This window comes from Lissotriton vulgaris, chromosome 1_1, assembly GCF_964263255.1.
Source record: "Lissotriton vulgaris chromosome 1_1, aLisVul1.2, whole genome shotgun sequence".
NCBI classification, from domain to species: Eukaryota; Metazoa; Chordata; class Amphibia; order Caudata; family Salamandridae; genus Lissotriton; species Lissotriton vulgaris.
In genome coordinates this window covers 1,480,956,936-1,480,977,775 of record NC_141685.1, presented here as the reverse complement: position 1 = coordinate 1,480,977,775, position 20,840 = coordinate 1,480,956,936, and the positions used below count along the sequence as shown (strand labels likewise).

The window sequence follows — 20,840 nt, the reverse complement described above, 5'->3', positions numbered from 1 at the left end:
GTGATACCCCCTCCTGTGACAGAAGAACAAAAAGAATCAGATGAAGCAGGAAGAGGCAAAGGAAGAGGAAAGAAGGGAAAAGATAATTGACAATAACCCCATTATCCAGCAAGATCTTGAATGATAAACATATTAATCTAATACAAAGCTCCTCCCATTGGGAAAGAGACCCTCTGTTGCACAGCTTTAAATCATGACAAAAAAGTCTTTTCCATTAATCATTGAAATTAATTCCTCCTCATATTGGGGTTCCAAAAAATGTTTAATGTTTCATCTGAATTTCACAAAACTAAAGTTTCAATAGTATGTCCAACAACATCATAATCCAGTATGCATCCTTCCCCAATGCATTTCGGGCTGGTGTAAAAGCCCTTCCTCAGGGGACAACTCTACAAAAAAGGAATGAATCTGCGTATCACTATGCATGTCAATATCAGCGTCTATACATTATCATCAAATAACATTTCATTCATGCCATTGACTTAATTCCTGTGGATGGTAACTAAAAATCATGCCAACAGTGAGGTGTCACGTATGCGTGGTGAATATCAAGTCATACACTAGGTCACCCGATTAAGTTATATCAAGAATGTGCTGTTTTAAAAAAGTGAGAAAAAACAGAAAACGTGCTTCTAGTGCCAACCTCATGCCCCAACCACCGGTTAGTGCAACTAAACCGATTCACTGTTTAAAAACGGTACCAACGTGAGAACGATACTCACGGACTGTGTTAACGAGCTGTAGCGCGGTATCTGTGAAATGACAGAACAGCGCGTGTTACCAAAAATACATCGCTCGTGTGCTAATCTTGTTATCGCGTTCTCCCGGGCGGAGTACTCACTTGGTGAAAAAGGTGAAAGCCCGCATGGTTGTCTCTAGCTCGGGAACCCCAGGAGTGGTCTCGGATGATGGCGTTTTAACCGGTACGCGCTTGCAACCCGAAAGTGAAAACGGACTCAAAAGTGCAAAGGCAAACTGAAAACGTGGCGGCCATATTGAGTGAGTGTCATGCAACGCAAATAAAAACAAAAATGTGAGCAAAGAAGAATGAACAGTTACAGTATATGAATCGGGCATATATTCACAAAGTCTGAAAAAATGCATAAATGACTAAATATTCAAGTTTACAAATAGCACGAAAACTCCATCCGATCATTCAGACCGTGTGGCTGCATCGATGCCATATAGCGGATCCAAAAGTTCTCTCTTTTGAGCAATGTTTGTTTGTTATCATGAGTGGGAGTGATTAGTTCAAGTATCACATATTTCAGTTGAGCTATGGAATGTTTTTGTTCAACGAAGTGTGCAGCAACTGTGGATTTCATGTTACCTGTTCTTATGTTACTCTTATGTTCAAGTAGTCGAATCCTGATCTTCCTTTCTGTGTGTCCGATGTAGCATTTGCCACAAGGGCACTTGAGCATGTAGATGAGATTACTTGAGTTACAGGTCGCATTTACTCTTAGTTTCACTGGATGACCCTTCATGGGGTGGCTGATGGTGTTGCCTAGAATACAATTATTGCAATTACTGCAATTGTAACAGGGACGTAAACCTCTGAATGTGGTCGGTTCACTATCTTTGATGGATTTCTTCAACATCTCTTTCAAGTTGCGACCCCTGGTGTACGCAAACATCGGTGGTTGGTCAAAAATACCTCGAAAGTCTGGTTCAAAACTCAGTAAAGACCAGTGTTTACGAATGATCTTTTGGTAGCTATTGCTCAGTGTGCTGTATTTTGAAACCACTACCATTCTCGTGTTCACTTGCTTCACTGTGGTTTGTAGCAATTCTTCCCGTTTCATGTTTCCAACCTGGTTAACTGCTATATCTAGGGTTTGTTGTGGGTACCCCCGCTTTCTGAATCTTTCCACCATATTGTTAACTTCCTGTTGGCAAATATTTTCCGAGGATACTATACGTTTCACTCGCATCAGTTGGGACAACGGTAAGTTGCGTTTCAGCCCTGGTCTATGGAAACTTTGGTAGTGCAACAGTGAGTTCCTGTCTGTGGATTTTCGAAAGATCGTTGTATTCCAATTTCTATTGTCACATTGTATTTCTACATCCAGAAAGTGTATGCGTGTTCTGTCCATGTTCCAAGTGAATTGAATTCGCTCGTTGATGCCATTCCATGTCGTTAAAAATTCTGTCAATTCACTTTACACATCCATACCGCATGACATGGGTATAATGGCGATTGAACAAGAATTGGCAAACTCTGATCTGGATCCAGATATGAAAATACTGTTGATGGAGTTGATGATTTTCACACTTTTTCACAGTTATTTCACGGTGTTTAACCAGTGGTATCATCAATTGAATGGGACCGCCATGGGAAATTGTGCCGCGCCGTCCTACGCGAACATCGTGATGAAAGCGTTTGAAGAAACACACATTCTCAATCAGAATATATGGCTCAGGCATGGAAAAATCTTTTTGAGGTTTATAGATGATATTTTCATCCTTTGGAAAGGAACAGAGTTGGAATTGACAGAATTTTTTCAGACTTTGTGAATATATGCCCGATTCATATACTGTAACTGTTCATTCTTCTTTGCTCACATTTTTGTTTTTATTTGCGTTGCATAACACTCACTCAATATGGCCGCCACGTTTTCAGTTTGCCTTTGCACTTTTGAGTCCGTTTTCACTTTCGGGTTGCAAGCGCGTACCGGTTAAAACGCCATCATCCGAGACCACTCCTGGGGTTCCCGAGCTAGAGACAACCATGCGGGCTTTCACCTTTTTCACCAAGTGAGTACTCCGCCCGGGAGAACGCGATAACAAGATTAGCACACGAGCGATGTATTTTTGGTAACACGCGCTGTTCTGTCATTTCACAGATACCGCGCTACAGCTCGTTAACACAGTCCGTGAGTATCGTTCTCACGTTGGTACCGTTTTTAAACAGTGAATCGGTTTAGTTGCACTAACCGGTGGTTGGGGCATGAGGTTGGCACTAGAAGCACGTTTTCTGTTTTTTCTCACTTTTTTAAAACAGCACATTCTTGATATAACTTAATCGGGTGACCTAGTGTATGACTTGATATTCACCACGCATACGTGACACCTCACTGTTGGCATGATTTTTAGTTACCATCCACAGGAATTAAGTCAATGGCATGAATGAAATGTTATTTGATGATAATGTATAGACGCTGATATTGACATGCATAGTGATACGCAGATTCATTCCTTTTTTGTAGAGTTGTCCCCTGAGGAAGGGCTTTTACACCAGCCCGAAATGCATTGGGGAAGGATGCATACTGGATTATGATGTTGTTGGACATACTATTGAAACTTTAGTTTTGTGAAATTCAGATGAAACATTAAACATTTTTTGGAACCCCAATATGAGGAGTAATTAATTTCAATGATTAATGGAAAAGACTTTTTTGTCATGATTTAAAGCTGTGCAACAGAGGGTCTCTTTCCCAATGGGAGGAGCTTTGTATTAGTTCTCACGTACGCTGGGAGGCACAGACAGCGCTCAAATCTGTTTGCACGCCACAGAGTTCACTGCTGATCAGAATTGGATTAATCGCTGTGCAAGTCCCCAACCCATTATCTTAAACATATTAATCTACTCAATAAAGGACTAACATTCTGCCCTGATTCAGGTTTGGATCTAGCCTCGACTAGAGTAAACCTTTATAAATTCTGTAGGAAACTAAAATTAAAGACGTTTTTTGCCACGAGGCCTGTTCCAAGCCAAGATCGGAATTAACACAACCCTTGTCCAACTTAACCAGAGAAGACATCGAACCTCTGAGAGTCCTACACAATCTGACGAATGAAGGAGACCACCATGACACTGAATAGGATGGAGTATCAAATCTGGATTATTGCGCAATAATGGACATAGAAACTGATAAATCTGTAAGTAGTAAATGCAAAGGAAAATCGAAATTTTGCCCACAACTACCTCCAGGTAATAGAGTGGATGTCTTCCAGGAACTTGTGGCAGAAGACCTGGGAGACATCTACGTCAGGGAAAAGAAAGATTGGAATTATAGACATTCCAATATGTGTACTGGTGAACACTTACAGATTTACACAGAGACACTAACTTCATAATCAAACAGTCATACAAGGGTGGGAACATTGTGGTGATGGACGGAACCAAATACCATCAGGAAATCAGGAGATAATTCGGGGACTCCACCAACTTTGAAAGGTTAAAATATAACCTCACTAATCAAATCATGTCTACCTTTCATAGTAAATTACAACTATGGCATGAGGAAGGCCTGCTTGGTGAGGATGAAATGAAATATCTCAAGGTCATCCATTCCATTGTCCCGACTCTATATGTATTGCCCAAAGTGCACAAGAGTCTAGAATACCCTCCAGATATATATGTGTGTGTGTGTGTGTGTGTGTGTGTGTGTGCGCGTGTGTGTGGGTGAGTGTGTGTGTGTATTCATTGGACATTTCAAGCAATTCTGTACATACTCAGACGGAATCCATAGGGACTCCCTATTCTAATTTTATACTTGGGGACACTGCTATAGACATTATTATTGACACATTGTTTGAATGTGTTAAAGGACTTGTGGATAAAAATTTCGCAAATTTATGGAAACGCTTAGATCGTTTGGAATCTTTGACTATCAAGGCAAAATCACCCTGTAGGGAACTTAAACAGCCACCCCAACAGGCCAGTCCTCCAAAAAATTTCAGTGGGCAACAATCGTCCCTAACTGCAAAGCTGTTATTTGCCCCCGTGACACTAATAGTAAAATCAAAGATTCAACAGTTTTAAAAACATGTATTGGATCCGTTAATACTCAAAATACAACCCCTACTGGCGCTCATGCTGCTTCGACAGTTTGCATGAGCACTGTCGACATGAATATCAGTGGGCCTGCTGAGCCAAATAAGGATGTTTTAAACTTACCCCCAGCATCTTGCCCATATGTTTTGATTCTTGCAGGGGTACCTCCAGTAGAGAAAAATAAATTAGAGCCCTGGGACAAACTATGGAACAAAAGTGTGGATTGGCTGGCTAAATACAAAGGGTACAGGAGGTCTGACATACACGATATTCTAATGGTACGAAGGGTAGGCTGGGTGGGATCAGCAGAAAAAATATTCGGGGTGATTGCATTGTTATTATTATAAGGCCGACCAGGCCTTGTTAGATCAATACTGGCTGTCAGAGAGATTAATTGCCCCTTACCTTTTTATTTTTTTATTTTTTTTATTTTATGGCAGAGGCATAAAACATACAAGAACAAAGCAGCATCTGATCAGCAACCATCATTCACATAATTTCTAGTACATTATAGGCATAAAGAAATATCATTGCAGTAAACAGTAATTGTTAGGTTTAAATCCAATTTTCAATAGGGGACCATAAATTCCTAGCGAAGATCTTCTTTTTCTGTCCCTTCAGTTTATAAACTGCTTTGTCCATTCTGTAAATATTTAGCAACTTTCCCAGCCATTGTTCAAATGTAGGCGGATCTATATCCAGCCATCTAGAAGTAATGCAGAAACGATAGACAGCCATTCCAATAAACAGAAAATATTCCTGATCAGCAGATAGTTTTTCAGAAGGAAAATAAATACCAAAAATTATCAAAGAAGGGCATAGCTTAATATTGACATTGAGCAAGTTAGTCAAAATTTTTTCAATCTTATCTATATATAACGCCAATTTGAGACAACTGTAAAACATATGGCATGAGTCCGCTGCTAGGATTCCACAACTGCTACAATTAATACCCTTCGTGGCCTTCCATTTGGCTAGTTTCGCGGGTGTGTAGTAGAGGTCCAGGGTAGACATTTAGGGGGTCATTAGGATGGAGGATTTTCCGCATCCTCCGGGCCGGCGGAAGCCACCGCCGGCCCGGAGGATGCGGAAAATCCTCTGCGGACCCACCAGGACCCACCACCACATTAGGATGGCTGGTGGGTCATGGTTTAGGTCCGCAGCTTTTCCACCGCGGCTGGCTTACAACCGCGGCGGAAAAGCACTAAAATGGTGAAGGTGTCTCTTAGACACCGTCAGCCAGATTAGGATGTGCTTGGGAACATGCTTTTCCGCGGCGGCTTTTCCGCCGTGGAAAAGCATGTGTAACTGCACTGCAGGGGCCCGTTGCGGGCCCCCTAGGTGTAGTGGGGGGTGCACATGGGGGGTACCTATGGTACCCCCCTGCATTTGCGTGCACAATGCGGCAGGCACCGCGCGGTGCCTGCCGCTTTGTGCACGCAAATGCTGTGCATGCATTTTTAACATTGCTGCGGGTGCAGCTTGAAGCTCCACCCGCAGCAATGTTAAAAATAGAGGATGTGACCGCCACCCTGGCGGTCACATCCTAATCTGCATAGAGGGAACGCCGCAGCCCATGCGGACGTTCCCTCATGCTCTGGGGTCGCGGACGGACTCAAGTCCGTCCGCGATCCTAATGACCCCCATAGTGTTGACTTTTAAGAGAACTATTAATTAGTACTTTATTACTCATCTCAAAGGCCCTTGCCAAGTCTATATCTTCTATGCTCAATTTTCTTTGCCATTTCGGGGCCTGCTGATCTAGATCATCATGCAACCTATTAACCATTAGTTGATAAATCGTACCAATACGGCTGTTCTTCCTGCAACTCTCTAGAATATCAATAGTCTCCATAGCATCATTATATAACAGATTTTTTTTTTCCAAAAAGCTACGGATCTGTAAATATTTAAAGAATTCATTCCTAGAAAGGCCAAATGTTTCTTGGAGTTCAGAAAAGGACACAAAAATCCCATTTTGATACAGTTGCCCCAGTAGATGGATCTGTTTCATTTGCCACCGATATATTGCCGTATCTTGAAAAATCCCCGATAATGACGTATTACCAGAAATAGGTGTATGAAAATTGAACTTTGAGATTATCCGCAGGGTTTTATTGATTTGTCTCCAAACTAAAAAAGCAGACAAAAACACCTTGAATTTTGTTCTCTTATAGTAGCTTGGTTCCGTGAACTTCAGTAGACATTGACGCACTTCAGCGCCCATTAGCATGTCAAAAATAGAGAGTGCCATAGAAGTTTCGGTAACATGGTCATGGAATAATAGCACCCTGATTACTTTAAGAGTAATAGCCCAATAATACAGTCTAATGTTCGGAAATCCCAACCCAGCACGTTCTTGCGAAAGAGTACACCACTTTAAAGATCTTCTTGAGCGGCGGTACCCCCACAAGAATCTGGACAGCATCCTGTCAATCTTGTTAAAAAGAGACATCGAAAAAAATAAGGGGATAGTTCGGAAAAAATAAAGAAATTTTGGGAAAATCATCATCTTGATGACATTAGTACGTCCGTATAAAGATAAGTGTAAATTATTTACCCTTTCTAAAGTTCTGTTAGTTGATATAAGCAAAGGATCCAGATTTAATCCAACAATGTCATCAATTTTAGGAGAAATAGTTACGCCAAGATATGTGCCAGTAGAGTTTAATGGGATATCAGTAGGTGTTCCAGTCTCAGAGTGTATAATCTGGGTTTTTGAAATATTAAGTTTGTAACCGGAAAATTTGCCATATTCTCGAGCTACTTCAATTATTTTAGGTAGCGCAGTGGTAGCATCAGAAGTTACAATGGCCACATCATCTGCGTATGCGAGAACTTTATGATCTACCTCGTGGAGTTGAACTGGTGGAATATCAGGTTCCATAATTAGTCTGTCCAAATAGGGTTCTAAGTAAAGAGCAAATAAAAGCGGGGAGCAGGGGCAGCCCTGTCTGGTCCCCCTAGTAATTGAAAAGGGTCTAGAGGTATCATTGCCTAATCTTATTACACCCTTGGGATTAGAATAGAGTGCTTGTATAGCTCTAATAAATTGTAGCGGAAAGCCCTTCCATTGTAGCACCGTCCAAAGGAACCCCCAGTCGACCCTATCAAATGCTTTTTCAGCATCAAGTAGAATCACCCGACTGGGGATTCCTTTGCTTGAGCCCAATCCAATAATGTGATAACACGTTTAACGTGATCTGTGGTAGCCCTATGTCTAATGAAGCCGTGTTGAATATGGGAAACCAAATCTGCCATTACATCATTTAATCTGTTTGCAAGAATTTTAGAGTAAATCTTGCTATCTGCAGTGATAAGGGAGATAGGGCGATAGGACCCTAATTCTTTTCAGTCCTTATTCTTTTTTACAAAGACAACTATAGTGGCCATAGACCAAGAATCAGGAGATTTACCTTGAGACGCTAAATTAAAGATTTTTAACAGCTCTGGTTTAAGCATATGTCTGAATGTCCGATAGAATTCAAGAGGTATCTGGTCTGGCCCCATCGCTTTACCTGCCGCAAGACTCATAATAGCTTTCTCAATCTCGTCCCAGCTTATTGGCCTTATAAATGAATCTACCTCCTCTGGACACAGTGAAAGCTGGTTAGCACATCTAAGGTAATCTACAGGATCAAGAGTCTTGTCAACTTCGTGACTGAGATCATTATACAATGTCTTATAGAAATCATGGAATGCCTCTAATATTTCTTCCCTACGTTCATGAAAAACACCATTCATGTCTTTAACACACTGTATTTCATTAGCTGAGGCTTTTTGTCGCAGGCGTTGAGCTAAGACTTTTCCGGTGCGTTCGCTGTATTCATAGCGTTCAGTTTTATATTGCTTAAATTTCGCCGCTACTTCGTCAGCAATGTGGGTACACAGACCAGAGCGTTCAGTGACTAGACGTAATTGTGCGTCCTCTATTCCTACGTTGTTTTTGCAAGCAGTAGCTAGATTCATCTCGGCTATCCTAATCTTATTTAGCCTCTCCTTAAAATCTGTTTGGATTTTCTTCCTCTTATAGTTTGCAAAGCTGATTGTCTCTCCCCGTACAATGGATTTAAATGAGTCCCACACTACTTGTGGAGAGGCAGTATCATTATTTATTAAGAAATAATCTTTAATAATTATAGCCATGGATTGAAGATATTCTTCATCTAGTAGCAGATTTCTCTGAAATGACCACAGTCTAATTGGATTTGGACAATCAGTGGGAAACTGAATCTCAGCGATCATAGGATTATGGTCTGAGATAACTTGAGGTAGTATTTCAATATGGATTTTCTCCAAAAACATAGAGGATACAAAAAAATAATCTAAACGGACGAATTTCCGATGAGGAATGGAGAAAAAAGTATATCCTGGATCTTTAAAATAAAGTTTGTTCCATACATCAGTTAGCCCATTATTTAACACCAAATCTCTAAGTGCTCTGTAAGTTCTGATCTTGCGGCCCGTGTATCTCATCCCTGATTTAATATTCCAATCAGCTGCCAAATGGATATTTAAGTCCCCACATACTATTATTGGCTGCGTCCAAGTAGCTAGCTCTGCATTCATAGTGTTAAACACTTCAGCGTCATCTAGATTAGGACCATAAATACAGCATATAGTGAATTTGCAGCTTCCAATAATTAATTCAGCGAGCCCCCATCTACCCCATTTATCAGCTAATGTTTTCGAGCACTTCCCAACTCCCTTTCGCATACATATTGCTACGCCTCTTTTTATACCCATTTGTTTTGACGTGACCAAGACTTCTAATCCCAAATTATTCAGAAGAGAACGCTTGTCCCATGAAATATGCGTTTCCAGAATACATAGTAAATCAATATATAAAGTCTGAAGCATTGTTCGAAGCATACCAATCTTTTTTAAATCATTAAGACGATTGTACATATTTTCACCCTTTTATCCATATTGAAATAATAAAAAGATATTAGCTATTATCATCACTGAATGCTCTTCAGTATTATCGTTTGAGTGCCTTATATTCATCCTTGTATTGAACAACTCTGCCTTACACCCCCACCACCAACCCTCACCCTTACCCACCCCCACCCCTTTTCCCAGAGCCCCTCCCCCCACCCTCCCCACTGTAAGAGGCACAGGAACAGTCAGTTCCTGAAACGTATGGATGCGGTGTCCCTGGCCCATAGCATCCTGACGGAGAGAAAAGAGAAAAGAGAAGAAAAGAAGAAAGAAAAAAAGGAGAAGAAAAGCAGTCCTGCATAATTAAACACCTATTAAACCATACGATTCTAAGCTTTCAATCTAGTATTCCCAAACTACACATGGTTCTTTCAAAAGGAGAAGAGAAATGTTCTTCAGCTGACATAATTTGTTCATAAAGAATCCAAATATTCCTTGGCTTTGATAGTAGATATAAAGTACTTTACTTGGCCTTTAAATATAGTCTTCAATTTTGCTGGACCTTGCAGAAACACTGACACTTCTTTCTTTTGGAAATCAGGAATCAGTTGCCTTAGCTGCCACCGTTGAGTCATAGTGGCCTGACAATAATCTGGTCGCACAAAAAACTGACAACCCAATCCATCCGCTTTCTTATCAGGTCTTGCTTTTAAGTAAATAGCTTCACGAGCAAGAAAGTTGTTGAAAGACACCAAAATGGCCCTAGGATAGTTTTCTTGGCCTCGACGCGGTTTCCTCACTGTAAAGGGAAATCTATGTGCACGCTGTATTTCCCGTGACCAGTCCCATTCTGTTAGCTCAGGAAAAGCGTCATTTAATAGATTAATGACGAACCGCCTCGGGTCAGACCCTTCTTTATTTTCAGGGACCCCCAGAAAGCGCAGGTTACTTCTGCGGGCCTGATTCTCCAAGCTTGCTAGCTTATCAGATAAATCCTCCTTTTGAGCTTTAAAGTCACCCACTTCTTGTCTTTGGGCCATAGATTCTTCCTCCAAGACGGATATCCTAGCTTCTGCCTCAGTGACCCTGTCAGCGGTCTCTGAACATAACTTAATCGCACGTCGCACTGCATTTTTGACTTTTGCACAAGTCATCTGTGTACGTTGATTTTCAGCCTTGCTTTCGGCCCGGTGATTCATCATGGTGTAAAAAATTGTTTTCAAGGTGATCTCTTCATTATTTTCTTGTGGCGGAGCCAGGTCAGTTACAGAGTTATGGCTGTACCCAGGAGTAGCAGTAGTAGCGGTAAATACTAGGGATGGAGATGAGGGGTTCACTCCAATTATAGGTGAATTAGAAGCGGTCTCTTTACTCGCCGCACGCAAAGATCTTTTCTTCCTCAGCTTCTTCTTAACAATAGTGGCCGCATTAGCACTGTCAGGGCTCATACTAATCTCGCCATCAGAGGATATACTCTCGCGGCTGTAATCTACCCAGTCTTTATTCAAACCGGTTACTTCATCAGACGAGAGTTCTGACAGAGAATAGAAATTTTCAAGGAGCTCTTGATTATGCGGCTGTAGAATAGTTTTTGCCCCACTCTGTAAATCAATCGTTGATGGTAATAATAGTGAGGGAAGAGAAGACGCTCGGTTGATTATAGTGCCGCCTGAAACTACATCTCCCACAATGCCCCTCCTCAGATGTTCAGTTGCCTCAAGAGCTATGGGATTATTCTGGTTATCAGCACTTTTAGACGGTTGATTAGGCGGTTGATTAATAGCCAGATCAATATTTTGGCTATCATTGTCAGTTATTTTTTTCTTAGCTGCATGTTTCACAAACAACTCTGGCAATGTTTGTAATGTTGTACTCTTCATGCTTGAAACTTCAGTAGCTTTCAATACAGCCCCCTTATGAGGATTCTTACCCTGTTTTGTGGCAGCTTTACCAGGGGTCGATGGAGCTACATCCTCCATCTCGTTCTCCTCGTTGTCGTCCTCGTTGTCTGGCTCCACTCCTCCCAAGTCGCCTACAGCACTGTTTCGCTTGTTTCTACGAGTACCGATGGAGGGTGGTAGCGGCGTCCTCTTCTTCCTCCGAGAGCCTCCTCTGCCAGGAAAGACGTTACTCTGCGACCAAAGCAGGCAGAGTGTAGCGCGCCACAGCGGGGCTCGCCGATTGAACTTGAAAAGATTCAGCAACATTCGTGAAATCCGTCACGAAAATAGATAGTATCCAATTATCACCACAGTGCAACACTGTAGCGCAGTTAGCTCCGCTCCGCTCCGCTGATGTCAATTTCGAATCACCTTCTTCGACTCCTGACCCGAAGTGGCCAACACCTCCGTGCAGCTCCGTGCACCGCCTCCGTGCCTCACGCTCTCAACGGCCCAATGCGGAACAGAAACAAGCGGAGTCCAGCCACACCCACAGGCGGCCACAGTCGGCCGGACCGGATCCAGTCGAATGACCCGTGTTCAAGCTGTCAGGTAAATGAAATTGTCTGACGTGTCTAAAATATAATCGTATTTGGTGAAAAGAAGCAGCAAATGTATTGAATGGTCACGCGGTCGGCTCCTGCATGGATTATAATGGCAAAAAACCAGAGTTTTCTCCTCCTTCTCTCCCGGACGGCAGGAACCAGGGAGCTAGCTGCTTACACAGCCTCCCTCATGGCAGCCATCTTGCCTCCGATTAATTGCCCCTTACCAACAAACATTTTTACAGTACCCCTTGGCTTCTTTTATAGACCACCACCTTTACAGTGTCCCAGCTTATCAGTCGTTAAATAGGTTTTCTGCAATCTACGATTTAGATACCCTTGATTGACCCTTATCTAAATCTCAATCGATTAAACCCGCCTTTACGGCACCCGTGGAGATTTCTAAAGACAACAACAAAGCCAACAACGATACTGAGGTCAAAATCATTTCTCCAAATGATCATTCTGACTCATTATTACAGGTGCTGAGCTGGAATGTGGCCGGTTTAGCTTCTAAATTAAATATTGAAGAATGGGTCAATATGATAAAAAAAATAAGACATCCTTATGTTCCAGGAGAACTGGGCAACTAAAGAGTTATATCTTGAAGGATATGAGTGCTTTAATATTATACCTCCCCATCCCAAGCAAGGTAGACCCTCTGGTGGTTTATCAATATGGGTTAGCATTGCATCGGGTGGCAGAGTAAAATCAATTCCCATCAAAAATGCCAATTTCCAAGTATTAATGTATACAAGGGGGTTTCTATCTGCTTTATTAATTTTTATAATAATGACTTTTTAACTACACCTAATGTGAATTTTGTGAACCTTTTTAATTTCATCTCGGATATGGACAATTTGTTGGGAAAGCAAAAATCTGTAGGGATATGTTTGGGGGGCAAATTTAACGCGAAGATTGCAGGGGGAAATACTATGAGCCCCACCCAGCATATCACCATCAATCCATGTAAGAGGGTATATGAATTAATAGACTACCTATCAAATAATAGTCTTTTAAAAGATATGGATATCGCTGCTGTAAACAATGAGGATAACCCAAAACCTACTTATAGAGGTTTAGGACGAGCCTCAACCATTGACCATGTTTTTATATCGGCATTATTAGAAGACCATTTAGTTTTGTTAGAGGTTAGGGCATCTACTTTTGGGGATCATAACCCAATCTTAGTTTCTTTTAGGGCAGCACTGAGACCCAATACTAGAAAGGAGCCAGGGGCTGGCAACATAGAACCCTCCACTGATAATTTAAGAGTTCAATGGAAGGGCATGGACTGCCCGAGGGTGTTTCAAAAGATGGTAAAAACCTATCCATCGCTTTGCGAGACCTGTCTCACATCGGTCAACCCTAATCCAGAGACAGTTTCTGCTTTTATCTTATTATGTGCAGGTATCAAAAAACTGATTTCTAGACCTGCAGCTACACCTAAATCCGACCCTAGGTGGTTTGACAACATTTGCTCTAGGGCTAAAAGGGAACTCAGAGCCTCCCTATCAGATTTCCCCAGAGACCCCAACCTTATTAGAGCGCTAAGGCACACTTATAAAAGCGCAGTAAAGGATAGGCGAGATGTGGTTTCAAAAGAGCATTGGAGTAATCTAGCCTGTGCTGCCAAGCTTAATAATACAAATGGCTTTTGGTCAGCCACTAAGTCATTGAGAGAGTTTGGCAATACATCTATCCCGTTAAGTTGTAATATAACAAGCGAAGAGTGGGTAGCTCACTTTTCAAAAATATATGCTTCCACATCTCAGTGCGAAGATATTTTAGAAAATTCCACCCTCATTCAAATTCAAATATCCCTGTCAGAAGTTGAGGATGCGCAATAAACCAGAGCCTGGGAAATAAAGCCCCGGGCCCGGATGGGCTACCAATTGACCTTATAAAATCTGGGCCAGAGTTCTAGGCTCCGTTGCTACTTAACGTTTTTAATAACTTAATAACTACTAAAATTCCATTCACATAGTCTACATCTGTAATTGTCCCCATTTTCAAAAAGGGAGACAGATCTAACCCGAGTTGTTATAGACCTATCTCTCTAATTGATAACACTTAAGATATTGGGGAGGGTCTTATTTAATAAAATCAGAACTTGGGCAGAGGATGAAAATATAATAAATAAATACCAGCGGGGTTTCCGAAGTCACCTTGGAACGGCAGAACAGTGTCTCAACCTTAATTTAATTATAGAGAAATATACCATCGCCAGACACAGTCCCCTCTACCTGGCATTTATGGACCTTACATCCGCTTTTGATTTTGTTAATAGATCCAGGCTTTGGCAATGCCTTTAAAATTATGGGTTGGATAAAGACATGGTGTATTTTTTAGCGTGTCTACATAGGGACTTAAGGGCCCGGGTGAGAATAAGCATGGATGGAGCAGTTTCAGGGGGCATAGTAGTTGGTAGAGGCGTTAGACAAGGGTGCGTTCTCGCCCCACTTTTATTTTATTTTATCTTCTCCTTACCCTTACTCAAACATTGAACTGTTTTGCATATCTAGTATGTTCCACTGTTACCCTTCCTATAGAAATATAACGCATCCTAAGAGTATTGTTTCTTCTATATAGTTTAGTATACTCAAATCAGCATTTTTTAGTAGAATGTTCCCTTGTTCTTACCCAACCTTTAGTAACGTGATACAAAATTAGCGTGTTCCTTCTCTTTCTCATTTCCTTTATTTTTCCTAAATGTTAGATGCTCCTTACCTTAATTCATAGTTATACTATTTTTCTAATCTTGGTTATAGATGTTTTGATCTGTGTGAATTACATTCTCATGGCATACGAAGATTTTACTTACTAGATAAAGTTTTAAAAACTTCTTGTGTTTGTGGTTATTACAAGGTTTAAACAAAATATAAATGTATATGGTAATGGTGTTTATCTGCTTGAATCTCAATTCAGCTCCTGATCCATGGTGATCATAGGTACCTGTTCTCGAGGATTGGTAAGTCAGGTACACGGAAATAAATAGAAAGGAAAACTCGAATTACTGATAGCGGTGTGTAGGATACCTGATTTATGAAATAAGTGATAAAACGTTATGGGCCCAGTAGTGTATATTTGGTAAAATAAGAATCGGGTAACCTGCGCGCTCTATCAGTAATTTTCTGGTAGCGAGATGATGGTTAGGACTAGTTGAGACAGGTAGATAGGTTAATTGTTGATAAACCATGAAAATTTAAATGTGCTGCTAAAAATAATTTTTCCCCTTAAGATCGATCGACTGCAAAAATATTGGTTTGAAATGTTATGAAATGTTTAAACTGTTTTTTATGAAATGCTGCTATATGATGTTTATGGATTAACCATTTGTTAGTGACTGTTATATGTTGTCTGGAAAAATCCCTGGGGTAATAGAATAGCGGGTGGTGAGTAGAATCCACCTCGCAGTGAGGTCAGTGGCTCGAGGAAAATTAGTGCATGGTTAGGTAGAACTGGAAGCGCTAATTAGGGTTTTCTGAATGAGCAGTTGAATAAATGGTAGCAACGAGTCCGCTAATGAAACTTCAGTTGTGATATTACCTAGTAAGGGTCACACGAGGAAGGAGTAGTAGGTTCATCGGAGCTTGAGTGATAGCAAAGGAGTTCACTGGTGAAACTTTAGACTTAGTATATATCCCTGAAAGAGTGGATGAGTCAAAAGAAGTAACAGGTTCTCTAATGCTTGTGTGAAGGGTAGGCAGAAGGGTCTATCCGTAGTGTATGAAAAGTAGACAGAAGAGGTTTACTTGCAGTAAAACAAAGCGTTCTTTATAGACACTTGAGTACAGTAGCGAATGTTATATGTTGTTAACTAAATTGAGCACTTGCACTTTAAGAAAAATTCTAAGTTTCCGTTACCTTGTGAAGGAGGGAGTCGGTCGCGAAGCTGCGCTGACGTCACTCCGTGCCACGCTGGTATTGGTTGAAACAGCGGGCGTGTAACGAAGCTAGTATTGTAAAGGAGGGATGAGTGCCGGAGCGTGAGACCGCGTCTCGCGAATAGGCCGCTCACCCATTGGTCGAGAATATTTGCAATCCCTGAGTTGATTGGTTATTGAAAAGTTATAAGACGCGCTAGCATTGGAAGAGGATTTGTAAACAAAAGACGTAGTTAACCACGGAGCTTATGGTTACGAAGTCTATGTGGTATCGTGAATTCTTACCTGATCCACAACATTTAGGTTTTCGCAAGGATCAGATGCTAAGAGGCAGACCTTACAATATGTACGGGAGCAAGAGGAAAATGCCATTTGCTGACAAGATCAAAAATTATTTCAAGAAAGACAAGCCCATTAAAACTAGAGAAGGTGTAATTATTCCACCACCTAATACTCCCGCATCATTTATGATGTTTGATAAAGGTTATGACAAGATCAAAAATTATTTCAAGAAAAACAAGCCCATTAAAACTAGAGAAGGTGTAATTATTCCACCACCTAATACTCCCGCATCATTTATGATGTTTGATAAAGGTTATCATACTTGCATATGGTTGGAGAATTGGGTAAAGTATACCCAAGAAGATGGAATCTTAGCATTCCCCTTAGATGGTACCTTTAATAGTAGATTTCTGTTTAATTTGAGGACCCGAATGAATGACTTACATCCCAGACCAAGATTAACGCAATATGAGGCTTTAGAAGAATGGGAGATTGAGGCCTTAGAGCGAGACAGACCCAGAATGGATAAGGGAATAAGTAAATGGTACCCGAAAATGCAGAGAGAGACCAAAGAGAAAAAGATGAAACAGTGGAGACAGAACATGATGGTCGAGGGACTATTTCCAGTATTTGGTGTCGATGAACCTGTAGGAGGAAAAAGGACAGAGAAAACCCGACACTTAATGGCTATGGGTGATTCGGAAGATGAATACCTGGAGGATTTATTTATGAAAAATCCACCCTCCTATGATGAGGATTCAAGGTCTTTGAGCTCGAAAAACCCATTCTTCAGACGTCCTAGAAGTAGAAGGGCTAGTGAGACAGATACAGCAGGTCTAGGTAATAGGCAAAATAGTAAAGACGGATTTTGCAGACCTGATACAACTATCCCAAATTATAGACCATTCGGTGAGGAGAGATCCGCTATGACAGTCCCAACTGCCCCGAGTCTGTATCCTCCTTTAGTTCCACAAGTATTACATGACACATCAATTGAAAGGGCTTTACACGAACGAGAAAAGGAAGCCTTAATCAAACAGCGAAATGAACTCATTCAGACAATAGCTCAGATAAATCCCAGTCCTGAAGCTCTGACAATTCCAGTGACTATTGGTCCTGTTGTGCCTCTTTATGGGGATAGACAGGCTAGTCCAAAAACATCAGTTATTACACCAGCTGTAGCACAGCCCCGAAAGGAGCCTCTCATAGTTGATGATCAGGCAAGCGAATGCGAATCTGTAATCTCCCTGATGGATCTGCCCATAAGGGAACCGGAAAGCAGTGTACCACGGACGGGAACTCAGACTAGGGCAAAGGAAGTCCTGATAGAAACAGCTTCAGGTACTAGAAGCGCCACAGTAGTGACTCCGGAAGAACTAGACCGATGGACTCGAGAATTAGAAAAGGAAACTCCTCAGCCAAAACCATTAGATATTTACAAGCGAAGAATAGAGCTGGAAGAACTAATAGCCGGAAATGTGGGATTAGACGGATTGAACACCTTTAGTGAGGAAGAGTTACTGTTTATATGCAAAAGCCTTACCCGAAACACCAGAGTGTTCCATGAGAAACTAATGGACACCGCAGCTAATATGGGAATAGATGTTAGCAAATCCAAAGTCCTACAAAAACCTTACAGAGCAACATTTTCGGATAAGGATCTAGAAAACATGAATGTGTCAGGGAAAAGGGTACAGATAAGAGAATTGTTGAATTTGTTCCAAAAATGGGGAGATTTAGAAAAATGGAAAGCCAGGTGGGCAAAGAAAAAGGAAGACAGTAAGGCTAGACCAAGGACTTCTGAATATGTCCTAAAAGAAGTCGATAAAGCAGAGACTTTGTATCCCATGAGAGAGGTGCCAGGTGGGAAAAATGTACATGTTCCATGGTCCCGACAGGACATTGTGTCATTCACGAATGATTTTCCAAAATTATGAGAGAAGCCTGTAGAGTGGTATAGGCAGGTCGAGAGATTTGTAAAAGTCCAAAAATGCCTCCTGAAAGATCTAGATGGATTTTTTGACATTGTAGTTCCCGTAGACCTATGGAGCGAATGCAAAATTGCGGTCGATTGGCCAAGTGAAGAGTACCCTAGGGACCCCAGAACAGGAGCCCCTTCTCCGGAAGTAATGAGACAGTATGACAAAGTAATACTACACTTAAAAGGAAAGGTGCCAGCTAAAGAAACTGATTGGACCCGCATAGATAGAACTACCCAAAATCGTGATGAAACTGTTCACTCCTATTATGAACGACTGTTACAGGTGTTCAAAACCTACAGTGGAATCGATAACATTGAAATGAAGGATATGACCCATTTTATTTATCGATTCGTGTTGGGATTGAGACCTGAAATCTCGCAGTGGATTAGAGATAATAAAATCTGTTGGCAGGGTAAACCCATAGATGAGGTCCTGAAGTACGCCAAGTATTGCGAAGACGAGATGGAAAACAAACGAAAGGCATTAAAGGAAAAGGTCATGTGGGCTCAAGTGAAATTGGCAGAACAGCAAGAAAAACAATTAGGCAAAATAAATAACAATACCCCGAACACAAGCTCTGGGGGAGGAGGGAAACCCCGAGTTAAAATGAGTCGAGAGGAGGCCAAGAAGAAATTTCCCTGCCACGGGTGCGGCCAGATAGGGCACTGGAGAGACAAGTGTCCAATGTTACAGAATGGTAATGTCCAAATTAATGATTTAAATCCACAGTTGCAGAAAGAGGGGCCACGAAAGACCCAGCAACAGGTAAAACAGAATCAGTTGCCTCGCACACCTAGACCTAACTATAGGAACAAAACTCAGCAGAATGAGGGGGTCGAGGTATGGGAAGGAAGGGAGGATAGAAATGCAGCAACCTCGCAATTCCTGTTGAATGATACATTCCTCTGTGATGAACCTTACTGACGGGGCCTGAGGGGGGAGGACAAGGAGTGCGTACTTGGCGCCTCCTTGCCGGTAGACCAGACAGGGCCATACATTGAAGGAAAGGTTGAAGGAAATGACGTCACCTTTCTGTTGGACACTGGTGCTACCCGTTCTACTGTGAGAACAGCAGACGTTCCAAACCTACCCCTCTCGGGAGAAGCTATCGAAGTAGTGGGCGTGTCAAATCAGATAATTAGTACCCCAGTAACTGAACCAATGGAGATCTCAATAGGAAATTTTAAAGAGATGCACAGATTTGTTGTCTGTGATTCTAGTCCTGTGAACTTATTGGGACGTGATTTGCTGTGCAAAATGAACTGCACCATCTTTTGCACACCAAAAGGCGTTTAAATTCAGACCCCAGAAGAAGACGGACTGTACAAATTAATGTTGCTAAGGCCTGATTCAGAAATTAAGAAATTGACAATGCAAGACTTACCTGAAGAGCTTCAACAGACAGTGATACCAGAAGTGTGGGATTTCACTGGAAAAGATGTAGGATTAATGGCAAATGTAGACCCAATTCAAATAGCCATAAAACCAAATGCCGTTTACCCAAATACCAAGCAGTATAGAATGAATGCAGAAGTAAAGGCAGGAGTTGCCATCGAAATAAAAAGATTGCTAGAAGCAAACATCATACAGGAAGTAATGAGCAGTCCTTGTAATTCGCCCATAATTGGAATTAAAAAGCCTAGTGGGAAGTACATGGTAGTGCAAGACCTACGCAAGGTAAACAAGATTGTTGTTCCTTGTTGTCCTATTGTGCCAAACCCTGCAGTGATTTTGTATCAAATTCCATGGAATGCTGGATGGTTTACCGTCATCGACTTATGTCACGCATTCTTTTCCATTTCATTGCATCCAGACAGCAAATTTCTTTTCTCATTTGAATTTGACAGTCATGTCTATGTCTGGAATCGTGTCCCTCAAGGGTACACAGAAAGTCCTTCTATTTTTAATAAGATTTTGAAAAGATGCCTTGAATCATTAGTCTTACCTGGAGAATCAGTTTTGGTCCAGTACATAGACGACCTCTTGGTGGCGTCTAAAAGTCGGAACAACTGTGTTACTGATACCATTGCTTTGTTGAATCATCTAGGTAAAGGAGGGCATAAGGTATCGCCAGACAAATTACAGTTCTGTAAAAATTCAGTGAAATATCTGGGGCAGCAGATAGAAAAAGGTATCCGGAAAGTAACTTCAGAAAGGATTAGGATAATTCGAGACATGGAATTACCCCGTACTCAGAAAGACATCAGAATGTTCCTGGGAGTAGTAGGATACTGTAGACGGTGGATTGTGGGATTTGCAGTCCTAGCAAAACCATTAATAAAAATGACCAAGAAAGGAGCTAAAGATCCAGTCGAGTGGGATGATGAAAGCATGACATCCTTTATAAAATTACGAAACTGTCTGTGCTCAGCTCCTGCATTGGGAATGCCTGACTATTCAAAGAACTTTGCCTTGTTTTGTGACACACGAGACAATTGTGCACTTTCAGTCCTGACTCATGGTCTAACTAGACGTCCGGTGGCATATTTTTCTGCTACCTTAGATCCAGTGGCTGCTGGATTGCCTGGATGTCTGAAAGCAGT

General features: G+C 41.5%; 1 pseudogene; it reads left to right on the top strand.

The window, feature by feature from the left end:
* Positions 1–17,565: 17,565 nt before the first annotated feature.
* LOC147750695 (uncharacterized) lies at positions 17,566–19,221 on the top strand (annotated as a pseudogene).
* Positions 19,222–20,840: the final 1,619 nt, after the last annotated feature.